We start from the raw sequence: 21,668 nt of genomic DNA, 5'->3' as shown, positions 1-21,668 counted from the left end.
AAAGCCTCAAACAATAAATCTCCCTCCAGCTCTCTTCTCTGGGGACATATATACTATGCAGCCTTCAAGCAGGGCACTTAGCCTATCTTTGGGTGTCTTTTCTCTGGTGTTAAAGTTCTTTTATAAGGAACATCTGGGTATGTCTAGACCTTTATGAGTTTTCAGAATCCAAAATACCTCCTTTTGATATAAGCCTGACTGTCGGCTGTTTGGATGCTTTCTAAACAGCCGCCATAGCTATTAGGAACTCAAAATGTCAGGCTATTTCTGATGTTATGAAAATAACTGTTTAGCCCCAAATGTATATGCAGTTTGCTCACAATCCTGTATTTTTAGCAAAGACGCATGTCCAGTATAGCGCGTTAGATGTCAGTTCAGTGTGGCTTGAAACTTGAAATTGCCATTTCTTGGGAGGTATTCAGACACTCGGCGTAAAGGAGCCACAGAAGGTCCTTCCTGAAAAAAATGGGTTTGTCTTCTGAGAAATGTTTAAGTACTGGTAATGGCACTAAACTATTGAACCATGCAGTAGCTGCTGATTAATTTAGCACTGTACATTCTGAACAATTACTACAGGAACCTTGAGTAAAAATAATAGCTGTGTAATTAATGCATAAGTACAAGGTAATGTGAAAATAAGGTCTCACAGGTGTATGTATTGGAATACATGGCGTAAATTTGTATTGTGAGCGTGATCTTATCATCCTCTTTGTTACGTCGTGTTTCTTACTGTTCCACAGCAGACGAGTGGAGTCGCTCTTTTTGCTGCTGAATCATAAATGTTGCAACAGCTGGCTATGCCGTAGTGTGCGCTGCAGCCGCGTCCCCGTCCCCAGGCAAATGAGTAACACTTTGGCTTCAGCTCCTTCCCTATCTAGGTGTTTATACTGTTGACTCTTGTAGAGATAGACCTATCTAGCTGGTGTAAGTTTACTTTTCAATTTATTATGATTTTGGTATTTTAGTCAATATACTGACACCTGTATGACGATCCTGCCTAAACTCTGTAAACAACAGAAAGGTACATGGAAAGCCAAAATAACTCATTATTGCCAGTTACATGCTCATCAAAGTCCTAAGGGGGCTGTGACCTGATTGTAACTTTCCCCTAGAGCAATACAATAATTTTAGCTGTGAAAGGAAATTTTATGGCATGTAAGATTAGCCCACACTAATGCAAGGTCAAAAATAATAGAATCAATAAGCAAACTCAATACTGTTAACATTTTGAGAAAATTACTACCAGAAAACAATGTCAACAACAGATTGAAATGGGTCTCCAAAGTTGTCCTATTGATTTCCTTTCAGATTCATGACAATCTAACTCTTTTTCCTTTGCAATATGGTACCCATTTTTCTTTCTTTTTTTTAGTTCTTTACATTTTACAGCCCATTTTTATTATTTTAGCTACAAACATTTGTTAGCTTATTATTTAAAAATATGGCAAAATTAGTATCTTTGAGTTTATATTCTGAAATAGACAAAAGCTCCTGATACCAGTCAAAAGTGGTTAGAAAGCCTAAGGCTATTTTCAAGTTTTAATTCTGTTAGTAATGCACCAGCACAAAATGGGGGGGGGGGGGGGGCGGGGGAGGAGGGAGGAAACTGAAAGCAAGTTTGACATTTGTTTAGAACTGTCAAAATTAAGTATACTAAGAATGGGAGAGAAGTCAAATGCTTCAATGTATATTTAAGCATTGCATTTCATAGCAGTAATAGTTTGCACTAGCAATGCTATCAGAAAATGATTGCCTTTTGTCTTTGAAGTGAACAAATTATCATTTAGCTTTAGAATAGAGGCTGTGCAGGCTAGCTTCTTTAGCAGGGCTGTGGCAATCAGGTTCCTTGGGTCAGGGTTTCCAATCGGAACATGCTGTGACCATGGGCAAGTCACGTAATTTTCCAATGCCGCAGCTGAACCTTGTGCAACATATATATATATATATATATATGCTCAATCTTTCCACTCTTGTGTGTTGTGTGAAAAACAACTATTTAATACTGAGACACTTTGAGATGCTGGGATGAATGCTCCACATACACTGAACAGCGGGGTAACAGCAAGGAAGGCAGGGGGGATATACTGCCCTTGTGTCAAGGAAAGGGCTCATCTGTCTTCTCCATCCCATCAAATCAGGAGGTCTGGGGCTGTTGCTGGAGAGGATAGAATACTACTCCAACCCACACTTGAGATGACTAGCAAGGTATAAGAAGGTAAAACAAAATCTCACTATTAGTCTAGGCTTTTGTGTACACCCTCTTCAAGGAATCCTCTCTACTCAGGAAAACACTTTAGCTCCCTCTTTCCTTTACACACACAAGTGTAAATGCTTTCCACAACTGAGGCTTATGTTTGTAAAGTAAAATGATGTATTGTGTTATTCGATGATCTCATGGTCAGAGGAAAGGTGTCCATGTAAACTGTTCTTCCTGTGTTCTTTTGAAGTCTGGCTTTTGCAGGCTGTGGGTAAAAAAGAGAGATATCTGCAAGTTCTAGAGCTGGTGTTCTCATCCTTTGAAGTCCTAACATCAAAATTATGAGGACCGGGGATTTTAATTTAGATATATCTCAAAATAAGTTTTATTTATAGTGAATCTAGTTCATCTACTGTTACAGGTGTTTAGAGTGGTTTTCACTGTGCTCTAAAAATCTATTTTTAAAGCTTTTTGTCCTCTAAAAACACTGTATGAGGCTTGGGAGAGAGGTTTGGGCCATCTTTGGCATTTCTGTACCATTTCATTTCGTATGGATATGCACGAACAGCATTTTGCCATTGAAAGCCAAAATGTGCTGCTTGAGAAAAGTACAACTTGAACTATAACATTTTCATGGGGTTTTTTTCCATGTCCACTGGTGTTTTTACTGAATTATTATCTTTTGATGAAAATTATATTTAAGAAAAACATCTAACTTCATTGTTCCATGTCCAGAATGAAGATCAGAGTAGGGATTTTATTTTGAACAAATATGGATTCTTCTACTTAAAAATCAAAGCAAAATCCTTTTTGATTTCTTTCTAATAAAGGCCTCTGCTGTGATCTGTGTTTAGATTTCTAAGCCCTCTGCATATTATGTTCAATGAATGTTGTTTATTTTTTACCACTGGTATTTTGTGTTGATTTTTTTTTTTAATTTTCCCATTTTTTCTACTATGTGATTTCTTCTTGCTGTCTTATGCTGATCGGGACTGTGATTCAGACCAAACTGGTGAATTTTTTAATAAGGGTGAATGTGTGCAAGGGACAGAGCTTATTACAGGGGGTTAATAAGCTGACCATGGAAAGTTATGGTTATACACCTTGCTCCCAACGAAGCTGGTTTCCAAGTCAAAGAGTGAGGAGATATGTACGTAATGCCTAAGGACCCTGAGATCCCCTGTCAACCTGGATTTCTCAGACCATTTGTAAAAAGGTCACACCATATTTAGCTCGGGTCAAAGCAGCAACTGTGATGGTCTATGCCTTATACATTTTGCTGTGCTGTGCATAGTCCTGTGATTAGGGAGACTTTTCAAGAAAATGCATAATCTAATTTTAGGTCCTTCTTCTTGTGTTCTGCAGACCAGAAGAGTGCACAAACTACCAAGTTGTAGGCAAAGTTGGGTGGCATCTCATGATCGCACACCGCTGCTGAAACTGGGTCGTTATGCTCTGCACGTGTGGCCATAGGTACTTGATGTATTGGCCCAGGTGAAAGCATTGTACTGAAACATGGCTTGTCTTAAATTCTTGTCCGTTCTGTAAGAATAGCTTATGCTTTTTGCGCTAAAGGATTATTAGGTAAATCATGTGAATGACACTGGGATCAAGTTTTGAAAATTAGGCTTGCCTCTCTAAAAAGTATACCTTTGAACCCCCTTGACTAGCTGGACTAGAAACAATTTCTCCCCTTTTTGGATTAATGCTCTGTTACATAACTTATGCTAAAGATGATAATCTCTTCTACTAATTCTTCTCCCTTTGGAAAGGACTTGGCTTTCTGAATTGACATTGTGAAATCTCCTTTGTAGCTTTGAATCAGTATATATACTGATATTATATACTTGATATAATCACGGTACCACTATTTCTTTTAGTAAATTTAGGTGGCTTCCTTCTGGGATTGTACCAAATCACTCTACAAAGATGAGCTGATCTTTGTTTATAAGCACGTTGAAGCTGTCTTCAGATGTACCTGTCTTCCTCCATCGACTATGGAGGAAGTCTAGCTTATAAACTCTGTGGGCTTTAGTTTTGTAGATACTGTTGTGTCTAAATAAGCTTAAATGAGTGAATCCAAGGCTGTGTGGTGTTGTATGCAATGGACTTGGTGGTTCTCCCAAGTTCAGCAGCTTTGCTTATTTCTCTGGTATCTCAGAGTTCCTTTTCTCCCTCAAATATAATCCTTTCTGGCTTTCATGTGTAATAACTATACCAGTTATTTTGGGGGCAGATGTGATGTGGCCATTGCTGCAGCAATGTCTGTGTTTGCAACAAAAGCAAGTGCTGCGTTCCTTAGAAATAGGGCTTAGCTTGTCATAAGGGTAGGCTATCAAAAGTTCATTTGAACAAGATGATTTTCTGCTAGCCTTATGCTACCGGCTGTTTGGACAAAGGATTGGCAACAGCTCTGTAGACTGGTTTTAGCCAACAAATGATGGTGGAGTTTGTGAATCTGATCAAACTTTGACAACAACCCAGAACTTACTTGAAATGCATTTCTTGTCATTGCTGGATTAAAAAGAAAAAAAAAAAAGGAAGAAAGGAAAAACAGCACTGAAGGGAGTTGTCACACAAAAGTGTGTGGTATGAACTCGGGGACCTAAAAAATCAATCATGGCAATTATTTTACTAAATTATTTTAAACTGTAGTGTGTCCAGAAGTCTTTCTGTTAAATGTCTGCTGTCACAGCAACAAGCTGTGCTGTTTCCATCTCTGACCTTTTTCATGTTAAAATGCGTGTCAGTATGTAAAACAGAAGCACTCCACACAGAAGATGACTGTAGCAGTGCTTTGCTTTGCTGCACTGAAGGTCCTGGAGATACATATTTTGCAGGAAATGAGTATAATGGGACAATTCGCCATTTAGTTAGAGGGGAAAAAAACCCAACAACAACAAGCAAAGGTTGCTTTTTTTCAACATTTGTTTTGTCATGTTCATTTTTGCTATGATGTATTTGAGGGAACAGAATGGAAGACTTAAGTGGCACATGCAGAGAATGGATGACTTGATGATGAAGTGTGAAATGACCATTAAAGCACTGACCGTTTATCCCTAATACTCTATTTGGAGTTGAGATCTAAGTGAAATGAGTTTAGTGGTTGCAGCTGAGTACCTAGTGGACAGGAGTCCATATGTCATAGAAATCTAAATCAGCCGGCACAGTTTAACATCAATAACAGCATTGATTCTGAAGAGTTGTGGGTCAGACTAATGGATAATAACATTAAGGATGTGAAGAGCCTCAAGGAAGATTTGGGGAAACAATTGGGATGTTTTCAAAGTAGGTCCTAGTATTTCGTTTTCAAAATCTGCTCATTCATTAATGTGGCGTGCCCTAGCAGGTACCCTTGGATTCTCTGGATTTGGGTTCTCTGCTTTCAGTTGACAATGAAAAGACATTTGAATGCAGTTTCCCGAATCGCATATACAATTGCAGAAACTGTGAACATCAGGTCTTATTTCACTCTTGCAATTTCCCTTCATACTGCAGAAAATCCAGGGTGAGACTTGCTGTCTAGGCTAGACCCAAAGTTGCAGGGCTACATCCTTAACTCACGCAAGTCAGCGTGCAGGTATGTTGGTTGCAGTGGACTGATGCCAGTTTACATCAGATGCCAATTTGTACAATTTGTTTCAAGTTCCATTGCTTTGGTGTGAATCTCGCTGTACCCACAGTGGAATGTTTTTAAGGCTACATTCATGAAAGCTTATAAGTAACTTTACGATGCCTGAGTCAAGATGCTATCTGATCGGGAAATCTTTATTATTATTTGTGCTCTGAGAAACCTACGGACCTTCATCAGTACAGGTGCTTAGTCATCCTATACTCTGTAAAAAGTAAAGAACAAGCCTTCCTGAAAGGCTTGCAACTTTTGTTATACAAGTACCTCATCCCGAACCTACTGAGAATGAATTTAGAAAGTTAGGGATTGCAGCAGCAGGTGGGGAAGACAAAATCCTGCCTATCTGGCTCCCAAGAGCAGTCGTGTGCCATGAGACCCCAGTCTCAGAAGAGGATATTTCCACTCTGAATATCATCTTTCCAAGGCCTCGTGACCGGTGAAAGGAAGACTTTTTGAATTGGACTGGACTTCCCTGCCAGGGCTATGGAATTACCACCTCTGAAAAGTTTAACATTAGTAGCAACGGCATCAAATGTTAGAGGGGCCTTCATCACAGAAAGCTTTGCAACGAAGAGCTAACGTCTACCCCAGGAGAGAATTTCTGGCCAGGGGTAGGCAGGATACTCAAATGAAGAACCACCGGCATTGCCACAGAGAGAGCGAGACAAGTTCAAACCATCGTCACTCGACCTTAAGGAGCAGGTTTGAGAGTTGACAAATGCCAACAACTTAGTGGTATGATGGCAACTACAGGCTTCTATCTGAACTGGGACTCTTGAATTCCTGACAAGATTGCGGGGGGGGGGGGAATGTTCTAGGTATGTGTGGGTTCTAGGGGTGGGATCGAGGTGTGCGTGGTTCAAAAAAATGAAATCAAAACCTGAGGGATTCTGTTGCAGAGCTGGTTTCAGAACCCATATCTGTGGTTGGCCCCACTCTGGAGGAACAACAGACGTGTATAGAACAAATTACATTAAATAGTACAGAAATCGGAGGACAGGTCTATTTGGAGGTTCATTCCGTTCCTCCTCCCCCACCTTTTAAATCAGGCTGATTATAACTGCAGGCGAGTCCCAGACCAGATGTGAACTGTTAGCTCTTCATGCACAGTACACAGTTCCTTATATCTGACCAGCCAAAATAAAGTTGTTCCAGCATAAATCTGCTTCATGGTTTGAAATCAGAAAATATCCTTTGAGAGAGATTTTAATTCAAGGAAGTGAAGTTTGGTGTTATGGTTTTCTTCCTTTTGAGATTTAGATTGATGATTAATGAAGAACACTATGTAGTTGTAAGTCACAGGGAAATTATATCCATTCTGGGAAAGAATGGATGGAGATATTTATCTGTCTATCTATCTATATATAGCGAATCTCCTTTCCTAGGAGTTTAGACTGGAAATTTCTAGAAAAATAATCAAGTAATATGTAATTATTCATACAGATGATGGCATGCTCAGTAGCGAATGCTTGCCATCCACTTTTAGGACACTAATCAGAGTGAGGAAATTTCAGTGTTCTGCATTTGTATAGTATGTGATGTACAATATCAGGTAATTTGTTTATCCTTCTCTTGCTGTAGGTTGAACTTGAGAGAAGTACGTGCAGAGGTGGTACCCATTTGGGATGTAAACTCGCTGTAGCACGTTTCATGTTCTCGGAGAACAGAGGGGAGGAAGGAAGGCAAGTAGCTTTGTTGGAATCAGTGGGAAGAAGTAAATGTTGCTTTGTGCCTGTCCTTTAGTCGTGCAGAAGTAGTCATTTAGGCTGATTAATGTATTTGAAGTAAAACAAAACAAAAAGGTCTGTACAGACTTGTGAAGTGTTTTATGTACGCAAACACGAACTAGCTGGCAGTGTGGCCATGCCAGCACAAATGTGTCTGAGCAGGTATGAAGGAAACTGATTCAGATTTGCAGTAATTTTTTTTTCTTGTTTAGCTTTACATTGGTTTTATACTATCTTAACTTGTGTATGAAGCTGCAGCCAGAAAACCTGACGTCTCATCAGGTTGTGATCGTTTTTCTAGCTAGAAATACCGTCCTTGGGGGGGGGGGGGGGGGAAGTGTGTGATCAGTAGCCAGGTAAGATCATGGAAGGAGGTGCTTTTAGGGTTTGGCTGGAGGAGCTGGAAATGTGACTACCCAGGGTAGCTCGTCAGCCCTTTCCCCTGGAATCCCGCCGTCAGAGGGAGCCCCGTCAGCGGTGCCTGACGCTGCAGAGCTAAGTCAGCCGGATCTGCCCAAACTCTCCTCCCAAACCATTGAAGCCTGGGTGGATAATTCTGCGCTAAAATAGATAAAGAGTTCTTATATGATCCATCCTGTCAGTTCTGCTATGGGGGATGTACCTGCAGCAGTGTGGGCTGTAACACTAGTGACTGGCAAATTGAATGCTTGTTCAGGTCCTAAATAAAGAGAGGTGTGTGTGTGTGCGATAGTGTAGGGGGGTGTATAACATCATAATGAATATATTGCCATGTGTGCCGTAAAATTTAAACTTAGCAATACATAATGCAAGAGCATGCTTTCTCACTTTATTTCGGTATCTGGAAAGTTTCAGCGCTGGCATCATATCAATATTTATTAATGCATTGTGAACTAGAACCTGTGATTATTACTCATGCTATCTCATACTTTACAAGCTTCAACTCTGAAGAATAAAATCACATCTGCTTTTGCTCTTCCCATATTTTATTCCATGTTTTAACAGCTTTGCCGTAAATATCTCATCCATTACGATTCAGTTGTGACTGTATCAACTTCACATCTCCTGTTTTATTGCTGTCATTATAGTTAAACAACGCACTGTTAATTCTGTTAACTAACAAGTTCATTGTTCTCAGTAGTCAGCAATCTCTGTTTGTTGAGTCCACAGTGTTACTGGTTGTAAATCAAACCTGGGGACTGAGTGAAGTGTTTTCCTTCATTTGGAAAATGAAGATATGTTCTTTATAAAGGCTGATTAATAAAAGGTTAATTGTGATCACGGGTTATAAAGTTTGCAGGGTAATTCTGATTTACTGAGAACAAACCCAGTGATATCTGTTCTCTTCAACTTTGGTTACAGCTCCCGGATAACGGCAATTTTCTTATACACTAAGCTGAGGGTTAAAAGTTGTGAACTTAATGGCGGGGGGCGGGGAGAACCACTGAAATTATGACTAGAAAGAATATTAAAGAATAATGGTAAGTGGAATGGCCAATGTGTTCATGAGTGCAATTGGGTGAGAGCCTAGTGTTGCTGGGGAACAAGAAATGGTTAAAGGCAATGAATGTCATTAGATAAGAAGCAGAGATAGTGGATTTATGAGACCTGGATTTGTGCTTTAGGGAAGAATGGAATAGAGAGGAGCAGAAAAGTAGGTGGACCTGCTGATGGGAGCAGTAGAAAGCGAAGTCAGCCAGGAAGGGAAAAAACCCAGAAATTTAGAAAGGAGAACCACAAGAGAGAGAGCGTGGGGGAGGAGAGATAGTTAGGAAGTCATGTGTTGAGCAAAGGTAAATGGACAAAAAATGTTGTTTTAAAAACCTGAAGGCTTCACTGTACGTTTCAAGAACAGTTTCACCTTTGCTAGCACTCTTCCGTGCAGTACATCTGCCTTCTGCTGCAGCTGGTGTGCAGGAGCACACTCGAGTCCTCCTCTCCCTCGTTGCTTCCCACTATGTGCAAAGACGACGAGCAGCAGCTCTGTGGGGTCTGCACCGTCCTGTGCAAGGAAAGTAACAGGATGGCACGCTGGTATGAGGGAGAAAACGAGGGGGAGGGCATGCTAAATATGTCAGAAGTGGGTCTTAAAACAGTTCTTCTGCCTCTTGTCCTGCTAGGCTTAAAGCTACTGAAATTTGTTGAACTGCTGTAGTTTGGCCTATCTGAGGTTGAATTTCTGCAGAGAGCGGTGCCTGCCCTTTTAAGGATATGTGAGTCAATTGATTTCACAACATGAGTAAGCCTGTCTTCTTTTGAGAAATATGTAGTCATTAGATCTAATTTTTTTTATGTACAATTCCTAAAGGAAAATATACCTCACTTGCGGTTTGAAAGCTGTCTCTTGAGAAATCTTGTATGCCTGGTGATCATTTGAATTCCTTGCAGTCCTTAACTTGCTGCTTGTGTGTTAGAAATCATTTTAAATGAATTGAATAAAATTCACAAATGTTATGTGCCAGGGTATGATGAACTCACAGGAAATATGACTCAAATATATTTTTTTTCCTTTTCTTTTTTATTGTAATAAATAGGAATGGACAAATACAGCTTCAATGACACATTCCTGAATGAGATTTTATTGGTCTGTTATCAGCAGGCAGCATGTAATGCCTTGTCTAAATAAGCTGGTTCATATGTGTTAAATTTTTATGTAATTATAAATGCGTAATAGGGAATAACCATAGAAAGATCAAGGACTGCCCTTGGAATTACATATATGGATATAGATGTATACAATTGTACAACTGAGTCCTTATTTAGGAAATGAAAACTTTTTTATTTACTTAAACTGACATTTTCTGCTTTTAGTCTTTAATTTGGGTAGTTGGGGATGGTGGTGTCTTGTCTTTGTTTTGGGTTTGGAGTACAAGCTGGAAAGGTTTCTGTTCCCAGGTTACCTGCTGCTGGTAAGTAAATGCATAAGCAGGGGAATTCCAGTATCTGGTTTGAAATGGACCTTTAGGAGATGTCTTTTCCATTTTAAGCACCTACATCTCTTCAGTCGCTACAATGGGCCTAGGACGAGTAACTCGGACACGTCTTTGAGATGTTAGAAGGGAAGTGAGAAGGGCGCTTTGATGCATTGAATTCTGAGCTTGCTTTGCCTGTGCCCACCATGGAGCAGGTGGGGACCACGTAACAGCTCCTGTAGTGCAGCTTGAATGGAGCCTGTAGACGCAGCGTGCCCAAGGGCACCTGGGTTCTACTTTGGTGTATTATTTCAGGAACTTCTGTGCTGGGTACAGCTGAGTGGCATCTTTGTACAATGGGATGCTGGTTTCGTTATTTTATACAAATTATGCTACAAGTTATGGCGGTGTAAACAAGGCATTGCTGTTTATGTTATGTGGTTAGCTTTAAAAAAAAGAAAAAAAAGAAAAAAAAAAAATCAGGTTTTAGGCCTGTTGACAAAGGAAATAAAGAACCTGAGAGTGCGGTGGAAAGTGAGAGGGCAGTGGAAAAAGTGAGCGTACAGAAGGCCACTTTTTACCTTCATCTCCTCTCAACTGTTAAGTTTGTTTGTCTACGGCGAGCTTGGGACTGTGTCCCTTTGCTGAGCTCTGTGTGTTTCTGCAGAATTAATAATTGGAGAGGGAGCCCACTAATTCCCATCTCCCCATTTGAAACTTAGTATGAGGTAATGTATCAAACTAAACACACGATGTATCTCGCCTCAGCAGCAATCATTTTACCTGTTAGTACTATTTTTTAAATTGAATTTAAACACAGAACAAGAATGGTATGAAACTGTTGGGCATTTGATTCACAAGAGTGTGTTGGGATCTGCTTTGTTGATGCTGAATCTGCATCAACACTGAAGTTCCCAATAAAACTCAGAAAAAAAAAAAATGCGTGCCCAAGACAACTTCCACAAGCTTGGGTACCATCTTGAGATTCAAACCAGGTTGGCTCGAAGTTTGATCCATTCACTTGAAAAAGCCCTTAAACCTCTTTGACCTGGTTTGGGGCTATCCTGTAGCTAAAGGATAGATCTGGGAGCTCTAGCTTTGATTTCTCAGTCGGTCATAGATTTGTGTGTAACCTGGGGGTACATCATTCAGCTGCTGTACTCTGGGTTCCCATTTACAAGGCAGTGATAGTAATAACAATAATGCTTCTCTACTTTATATGAGTATTGGGAGACCTTAATTTCTTAATATTCGTCACCTGTAAAGTACTGTATTTCATAGATGGATGAAGCTAAAGAACCCAAGGGAGAAGGAAGAGATTCATACAGTTCTGAAGGGAAGGTTACCTTAAGTTTTGCTTTCAGCATTTTCATACTCTGCAAGATTTTAGCCGATTTCACAAGAGCCTTTGTTCCCTTTATTATAAAATTTTGTTCCATGGAATTCTGGGTGGTCTGATATTCATCTTGGGGAATGCAGTTCTGAAAAGAATTGCACAGGAGGTGAGAGGGATTGCATATCACATAGCATTTAGACTAAGCTTTGCGACGTCAAAGTTGTCTGCTGTATAAATATTAAGGGCTGTAACCCTGAACTTTAGAAGTATTCAGTTTTTATCTTTTATTAACTGACTGAACTAATCGTACTCTTTCACTTGATAACACAGGAATGGATTCTGCAAACATCAGCGGGTATAGGGTAGCACTTGCTCTCCTTCACTATTTCCACAGGCTGCAGTGGGATAGATGTATTATTTGCCCACAGGAGAGGATAATGCTCCCCACGTTTGCCTAAGGAGTACACTCGGTAGCAGTTCTGATAAGTCGGTAGACTTCCCCTTTTCTCCATTGATGTAGCTGAAAAGAATTGACCCAGAAACGTGTTATTTTGGAGCTGGGTGCAGAACTGGAAAGCTAATGTAGTGATTATAATTTAAATCCACTTCCCCATCTCCTGATTGACGACTACACATATAACGTATTAAACTTTACAAGCCTTTGATGCCTGTTGGGAAGCCAAAGTGTATTAATCCTGAAGAGAAGGTCTAGAAGAGGAAGGATCACTGTCGCAGACTATCTGTAGCTAGGTCACAGCTCAGAACAGGTATTTGCCCAGAGGTGACCTCTAGAATGGGCAATGCATTGTGTATTTGGGAAGGTTATTAATCTATGCCAAATATATGATCGCATGTGAGGGTTGTACTTTGTATTATTTAATTTCATTCCAATTATTCCAGAAAAAACAATTAAGAAAATGAATAATTATAAAAGTAAGGTCAACTCAATTTTCTCTACTAATGTTTTTAGTTACTGGACTCATTATTGCTAATTTCTTTCATAATCTTTGCCATCTAACCTCATTTGTTTCATTGCTAAGTGGCAAGAAGGGAGCATCATAAAACTTCAGTGAAAACAAAGCAGAAAAATCTTGTCATTTTAGTGATTTCCTGAGAAAGTAATTATCTGTTGTTAACCTTTATGGAAAGAACTCTTCTGATCATCTTTAATATAGCTGTTAAATTTCCATCTTTCCATTTCTGATTGCAATTTTCCAAATTAAAAACATATAGCTAGGTAGATATGTTAATATCACATCATCTTTTTCTTCTAATAATTATATTATTAAAATATAAAGTAAGTACTTTAAAAAGTTTTTAGAACCTAAAAGAAAACTGCTCCCTATTTACTATACAATTTTAAAATGTAAAAAATGTCATAGCCCTGTACTTTAAGCATTTTTTTTGACTGATTCATTTGGACTCATAAAACTACCTTGTGTTTTTGCTGTAATATTTGAGATCTGAACCAGCACACAGTGAAGACAATGGGAGACTTTCTATTGATTTCAGAGGGTGACAAATCAGATTGTTTCCTCTAATCCTGTAAATTAGTTATGCAGGGGCAAATGCCCCCACTTTTTGAAGGCTTCTTGAATTTAGTGGTGTCCTGTGAGGAGGCCACCTGTATGCAAGAAGTCGTTAAGCTAAATTCTTTATCTTGTGTTTCCCTCCAGAAAACAAAGAAGCTGGAAGAGGTAGCCTTTGAAATAAGATGTGGGTGGCAGACAGGAAGAGCCAGGTTCTAGGTTTTTATTTGCACTGCATCTATTAGAATGAATACAGATGACTTTCACTTAGCAGGGATGTATATTATTATGTAATAATCCTCTAGTGAAACTTTAAAAGATAATTTTATTTTATTTTTCTTCTGTAGGTGGGCTTCAAAGTTTGGGGTTTTTTCTGTTTCCTTGGGTTTGGGGTTTTTTTTTAAGAAATTATTATTATATGTAAGCACTATTTAAATATCTGTACCAGCTACACATAAACAGTCATGTTTTTAGAATGAAACTTAGAGCTAAATCTTTTGAGTGGTATTGATATATATGGACAATAAATGTAACAATAACACATCCATGTGGGCCTTCATAGTTCCTTAATTGCACAGAAGCCATTATATAAGAATGTTAAGGTGAAGTGGGAGCTCTGTAGATGTTTAAAGGAGCATATCCACATCAAGATGCCTAAATTAAAAAGGGTGAGTGGAGGTCATGAACCGTCTTTCATTGCTGATGGATTTACTGAGATGAGGATGACTAGAAGAATAGCCTCCTTATAAATTTCTTTGACTATCAGGATTCCAAGCAAAAGGGGGTTTCTTTATTTTTTCCCTCTTTAATTTTTCAGTTCTAAATGTAATTAAAAGAAGATTTCACCGCCACCCCCCCTGTCTGGTTCAGCTGAGCTGCTACCGATGTTTTGGTAGCAGCAGGGTAGTTTATTGTCTCTTCTCCAGTAGCTCGGTATGCGGAGGGGAGGGATGCTGTGTCCGTAACTGTGGCGTGATTCGAGGAAGTGAAAAGACAGAAAGTGAGTCACAACCTGGGTGCTTCATAGCATTTATGTGGGGTTTTTTTTGCACAAAGCAGGGTGGGGCTAGGAAAAGGAATCTTTTAGAGAGATAAAGCGAACCATGCCTTGAAAAAAACATGGAAGAGGGGCAAGGATTGAGAACGAACCTATGTAAAGTATCAGTATCACCTTCAAACTCGAGCAAGGGACTCCCCACGAGCTTTTCGCTCACGAGGCCACCACACAGTAGCTCTGCCGGAAAGAACTTGATCCTTTCTTCACCTTTCTCTCTGCCATTTTCCTCTCTCATCCACATGCTGCATTTCACCATCCTTCGGTCATCCGCGATGGCTTCCAGCAGCCTCTTCTCTGGTCCCGTTGGGGACGACAGGGAGGTCGGGTTGGGGACACCTCTGCCCCGGTCCCCCCGGCTCATCCCCACCTGCAGCGGAGGGATGAGCTCGGAAGCTGTAGTAGATCCAAGTTGGCTTGTGCCCAGCTCTAGGGCTACACCGCCACGTCGTTCCTGGTCACAGGCCTGGCGTGGAGTTTCCCACACCGGTTTTCCACTGCGTAACGAAGAACTGCTGAACTTCAGTTGCACGGTCTGGAATTACGCAGGTTGGAAAAGGGGGAAGACTGTACAAATGAAGGGGGAAAAAAAAGTGCAGCCGTTTTGGCTCTTTGAATTCGAAGTGTTGTGACGCCTACATACAGATTTCCGTATTCAGTCCCTTGGCTAAAACTAAGCTCTGGATCAACTTAATATCTGAAATACTTTCTGCCAGGGATTATATCTTGCTATGGAAGTGAGCTAGGCTTAGTGAACTAATAGGTCTTTTCTATCTCTAACTGCTGCCAGTATGATTATGTTTTTTTAATCAGAAAAATGTGTTGCTGAAAAGTACAGAGATTAAGCACCACAATTGCCTGTAACAAAAGCAAGTTTTGTTGGATGAGCAGAGATCTGATGAATGACATGATTTGAAATGTTTTCATCCTAATGGCTTCCTCTTCTGAAGTTAATTTTTTTTGTCAGTTGCCAAAACATTTATGAGCAGATTTGTGGATAATGACACTCTTAGATGGGGGTTTAAATAAAAATCTGTTCCATTTGTAACCTAAAAGACCGAATATTAAAGCAGAAAAATGGGTTTGGAGTCTGATTCTTCTTATGGCAGTATAATAGATGAGCTGGGGTCACTGGTGGTGTACAGTGAGCAAGCCACAAACTTTTAGGCCAGTTGTTTCTTCCTTGGAGGAGTTGAACATAGGAAGTGATAAATATAGTCAAAAGACTATTTTGTAAGGAGTGCTTGCTGTGAAGTGCATGGGTCTGCAATCTAGGGAAGTTCCCGTTCCCGATGTAGATGGAAAAACAGGTAAAGAAAGAGAAAAGAGATGGGCATTACGTGCCAAATAAATAAGCTAAATTTAGAATTGGTGTCTTTGTCCAACATTTGGATTCTTAAAAGGGTCAACAAGAAACCATCCTTTACCAGCCCTTTTGAAGAGGCAATTTGGCCTATGGATAAGTGGTTGAATAATAGAATGAATAAAATAAAATAAGCTAGGAAAGGTTATTATGGAATTTGTTTGATCGCAGTACTCATGTCAAATAAGCCACCAAAAAGAAATACAGACTAGCCAATGCTGCGCCTGCTTAAATTATGTGTACCGAAAAGCAAGCACCCAAGTGTGTTCAAATAGTCTCTTAAAAAAAAAAAGAGCAGAACTCTTGGTTGGTTCTTAAGGACAGCGGGTAGAGATTTTATGTCACCCTTTGCTGGTGTCAGTCTGTACCAGCCCATCAGGGTTAGTGGAGGTTAGGCCATAACACGTTCTGTGATAGTCTCTCCCTTTAGCAGTTTTCTTACTTAATTCTAATTGGTCTTATCTGTACCAACTATATTGCCAGTGCAATAAAGAGTCCCTGTAGTTTAAGTACTGAGAAATAAAATCTTATTCTGCATTCTAATTTAAAAAATACCAAACCGATAACCCTGCATAGGGCTGGTTTTAAACTCCTTTTGTTGCACCAGTGAAGATACAGCTTATACCATCTGAAACACTAGCATTTGCAAAATTTTTATTTATGTATACAAACCAATTTTTTTGTGTGTGTAAATGCTTATGGTAAGGTATTTGCAAATACGTTTCTGTTTGCTTCTTCCAAATTTTACCTGCATGTATGTCCTTCATCTAGAATGAGAATGTAGCCCATTATCCTGCTAGGAAACAAAGTGATACAGTGTATGGTAATTTTCCTTGAAATGTTGTTTTCTTGCACAAGTAATAAGGCCACTTTTCCCTACCTGGAAAGCATAAACTTTTACCATACTGCAGGATGACATTAGCATTATTTCCTAGTGATAATGTGAATTTTATGATAATGAATGCTGAGGTGCATCTTTGTCACGCTTTGCAGGATTCTTAAAAAAATATCTTTTGCTCTATTGTCCTGACTTCTACCTTTTCAAAAGACATTTTGTTATGCTTGATCCAGTCTTTCTTTTCCTCCAACTCCAGAGTCTAGATTATATGGAACTTCAATAATTTCAGTCATTAGAACGGCTGAATAGCATTTGCTTTCAGTTCATGTACGAATTGATGAAAAAGGTAGAAAACTTGGAAGGCAAATTACAGGAGGTTCAGCTTCTTTGCAGACATCAGTGGCAGCTGACAGACATTGAAAATACTTTCAAAACGTTCCTCTAAAATACTTAGTTAAAATTAGTTCTAATTTGTAAAAACACATTTCTTCTTTGAAGTCAGCTGGGTTACCAAGTTCTTTCCCTAGGACAACCCTAAATTATAGAATTAAATGCTGGCCTTGATTAAATAAATGGTAAAACTCCCATTCAATTTAATGAGACCAAGATCTTGGATATACTATTTAGGAAAAAGAAAAGACATTTCTGGTTTCACCTGCACACCCACCAAGCTAGTACAGGGTTGTTTCTTACCATATATTTTCTAGAGTTTATTTTCCAGGCTACTTTTAAACAGTGGGCTTTCCTTTACTGTCCACAATTCATTATTCCACAACCCCATAGATCTTGTTCATGCTGGACTTTAAATCAACTATCAAATACCCACTAGTATCTTCAAAGACTTCTGAAAAAGAATGGTTTACAAGGGTGTTTTTTGCTTTGCCAGTATTATGATTTGTTATTCATCTTGTGGATTTTTAAGCAGACCCCTGTACTTAGTATTCATATTAATGGTCTTACTGTATTTAGCCAGATAAAAAACATTCAGTACAATGTATGTAATAGTTACATTTCTATGATATACATACTTGGTAAAAGCTTTCTCATTTTCATCATTTAGACAGGTAGGATCTGGTAAATCATGTGCAGCACTCAGAACAGGATGACGGTATGGTAAGGGGGAGAACAAAATAGCAGGCAACTGCTGCAGGAGATTTTTTCTGAAAACCTTGACCAAATATTTAAATCCAAAAGAGGCTGAAAATTATATTTTGGGGTTTTTCTTCTCCCATGGCAAGTACCTTGTGAGACAAATCGGTAAAAGGCTGCGCTTGCCTTGCTTATTTCATACTTGGGTTGAAGTCCTTATTATTACAAATCTGTTTTGCTTTTAACCACTTTGTCCTTGGCACCTGGTTTTCCAAAGCTCTGGACTTTCCACAGCCTCAGCCCCGGGGGTCACTGTGGTTTGCATGTGCTTGGCAGTACCTAAAGTAGGTCCAACACTGCAAACTGTGCGACTGAAACACCCAACGGGTCAAGTCTATCAGATACTGTTTTAAATTTACTTCTTATCTCTGTTTCCCAATCTATAAAATGGAGATGTGATAGTCTGTATTCAGATCCCTGTATATCGGGTTTTAAAACCTACCCTTCCAGCTGGCAATGCAGCCGTTAAGCTCTAGTAACTAAGGATACAGAGTACCTCTGTGGTATATGGGGCAAAGCAGAAACAATACTTAAGGGCCAAATTCTGGTTTTGTAAGGTGCAAGTTAACTTGAATTCACTGACTTAATTCAGATTCACACCATTTTACATGAGACAAAGTTGGCCCTCGGGGAATTCCTTCACTTGAATATCTTCACTCTCTGCAGCATATCGTATACTTATGTGGCTCCTTTATAGCTTTAGCTATAGTAGCTTAAGTGCCAGAATCAGTTCAGAATAAGAGCCTTACTGTTCATGCTCTTTCTCCAGAGGTGGAAAAAACCCCAACAACATCAGTTCACTATGTGCATAAACAGACCAAGGATTCCTGTTAGATGAGGGCAATAGTAATTTAGTGAACAGAATCAGCAGAGAAGCACACCTCTTCCACCTCATCAGTCTCCCGCAGTATTTTTTTGCAAACATATATTTTCATGACTTTTTTTTTTTTTAATTTAACACAAGCTTTTCAAATTTTGGAGCATATAATCAGTGAGAATGGCATATTTTTTTCTCTTTTTTTAATTTACATTCTTTGCTTGCCAGTCTTCTTCCCTAAACACAGGATTGCATCTACTGTTTCACATGCTCATGTGTATTCACATGCTTGTGCTCAGTTTGTTATTGTCTCCTACTGTCCCCCACTCACTCATCTTCTTTAGTACCTCAGTTTTTATACTGTAGCAGTAACCTTTTACAGGATTCCCTTTTACTCTGCAATTGTGCTGTTTAAAAAGAAAAAACGAGAGACAAAGAAAAAGAGAAAGAACCTTTAGCTTACCTTGGAGCCTCAGCCAACAGGAGTTTAAATGTGTGTCAAGAGAGAGAAAATTAAAATAATCAATAAATGTACTTTGCACTCTGGTCCATGTCAATGGCATTAATTCTCCTTTTCTCTCAAATGATCAGAATCATTTCATTTTCTCAGCTACTGGTTGCTTCCCATTAAAATACGAACATAATACCGCTCCATGTGGGGCTATGAAAACACACCTTTCTATGTTATTTTCTGTATACCTTCTAAAAAGCCCTTGGCACATTACACATTACCTTATTTGTGCCAACCACGTATTATGAATAAGAATATCAGTGTTTTCCTTTAATAACTTAAAAATTCCAAGACATAAACAGGATTTCTGTAGCAAATCATTCTCACCTCATATTAATTGCTGATCTTTCTGCTGCTATAATGATGCTGTTTCCCAACAGCCTGGACGTGTCTGTCCTTTCGCTGAGGTCATAATGACTGTTAAATGTGCCACATTTCCTCTGTCAATTTGCGGAAAAAGTGTCAGATTATATATCAAGGGTTTACTTTGATGCATAACTTTCTGTGAAACACACGTCACCAAAATAAACTCTGGTACCTGTCCCATTGGGAATGGGAACTCATAAATACGGAGTCAAAGGTAATTGGCCCCCAGAAGCCCACAAATATTACTATTCATTGCATTACCTAGAGGTTTGTGACTGAAGTTGTTGTTTTAATGGAAAGCTTTTCAAATTGGTCTTTAAAAAGCTATGCTTCACCACTTTTATTAGTAGTGAATTCCATTTTTAACTACCTATTGTTGGTAATATCCTCTTAGCTTGAAAATACAATCTCTTTTCCTAGCGACTCTATCCATTTTTAGTTCATTGATTCACTGAGGTGTTTTTCTTCACTGGATTTCTAAAGCAGCAACAGTTAAAAGAAATTCTTAATTGCTTACTTCATTGTTTGTGCAATGGTATCAGCATTGACATCTGCAGGAATATAAACAGATTTGAGAAGATTTTTTTCTTGTTCATTTACTGAAGGGAGCTGTGCTATGTTAAATTGATTTAAGTTGCCAAATATGGGCCAGATAAACCGAAATAATCTTTCTTGAGTTAATGTTCTTCTTTGTAGCTACTTATATATAGTTTTTGTTTCGGTATTAAATAACATCTAGAGGATTCAAACAGCATCAAATTCTCATATCATGAGAATCAGTGGTTAACCCTACAACATCGGTTTGGTTTTCACTCCGTTGTACATTATATCTTGGGTCTCGTATTTGGTGTTGTGTTTTCCTCCAGCCAGGGCTTCTTTTCTTCTGTGGCTGAATTTTGTTTTGAGGTTTGGATGTACTCAAATTGTTGGAAATTTTGTGGAATCCTTTCAAAGAGGAGAGACAGATGTGTGCGTTGGGCAGAGTACTCCAACCTCAAATATACACGGCTACATGACAGAGTTCCCATAAGGAAGCAGGGGTGAGATATATTTTGTAGGTCTTACATATCTGATGGCTGTTTCGTGTATAAATGTGATAGATGATCGAAATCTGCCGTGTATTCTTGGCCAATATAGAAGTGAATAATTAATTAGTTTCTCTGACATTGAGAAGCTTCTCTCAATTCCTGTCTAAAGTCTTATCTCTGATTTGGATACCCACGGCTGCACTTTTCTAATGTAAACAAGCAGCAAAGGTTTGTTGTACGTGGAGGGTATCTGCTGAGGTTTCAGGCTAGTATATATGAAGCAATACACTTAAACTATTGTGAACATCATGAATACAGGGCATACCTACTCATTATTTACAGCTCAGCTTTCTGGGGCTTGGGAATTCAGAGCTCAGCCAAACCCTGACACTAGCTCTTCTTCCTAAAGGTAGAGCACCGTATGGTTTTTTCTCTTTGTGTTTTGTTTGGCAATCCATATGAACATTTCATTTATTTTCTATAACGTCTAAATCATTAAAAGAAAAGCTTTGGGGTGCAATACGAGAGTGACAAAGATAATTACAGTTTTAAAGCCTTAAGAGGTTTCATGCATCATATAAAATTTTACATTCCACCACCAATTTAAATCAATTACAATCTTTAAATCTATAATTGTGCTATTTAAAGCATTTTAAAGGGCACAATGCATGTGGTATTTCGCTGTGTATTCCGAAGTATTTTCACAACAGATCTATTTATTGTGTGAAAGCATCTAGAGGCTATTAAAAGATGATAAGAGGCATTATTAACTCTTTAGTCTGTCTCCTTAATGTAAGAAGCAGATATGCTTAAGCATTATTTATCACTTAGTCTCAGTTGTGCTAAATTTCTCAGCCTTTAGTCACAATAATTGTAACGAAGCTTGGAATAGATCATGCAGAGTGCCCTCATAATGCTAAACCAATGACTTCTTTGTGCTTGGGTGAGCATGCATTCTCTTTCATATTACAACAAGGCAAAGAAACAGAAGACTTTTCTAATTTATTCTTTTCATGCTAGATCTAGATCACTGCACAGGTAAAGATGGTGCTCTTTATTTTTCATGCAAAGCCCTTTTTCTCGCTCTGCGCTTAGTTTATATCAAGGGATTTCAGCACCCTCTTTAAGCTACTTTATTACTTCTTCGCTGATTTACTAGGAAGAAATTTTGATCATCTTTCAAAATCCTAAACCCAAAGTTTCAAATGAATATAGTTTTGGTGAGTCTTAC

This window comes from Accipiter gentilis, chromosome 14 (assembly GCF_929443795.1).
Source record: "Accipiter gentilis chromosome 14, bAccGen1.1, whole genome shotgun sequence".
In the NCBI taxonomy this organism is placed as follows: Eukaryota; Metazoa; Chordata; class Aves; order Accipitriformes; family Accipitridae; genus Astur; species Astur gentilis.
This window is presented reverse-complemented; position numbering follows the sequence as displayed.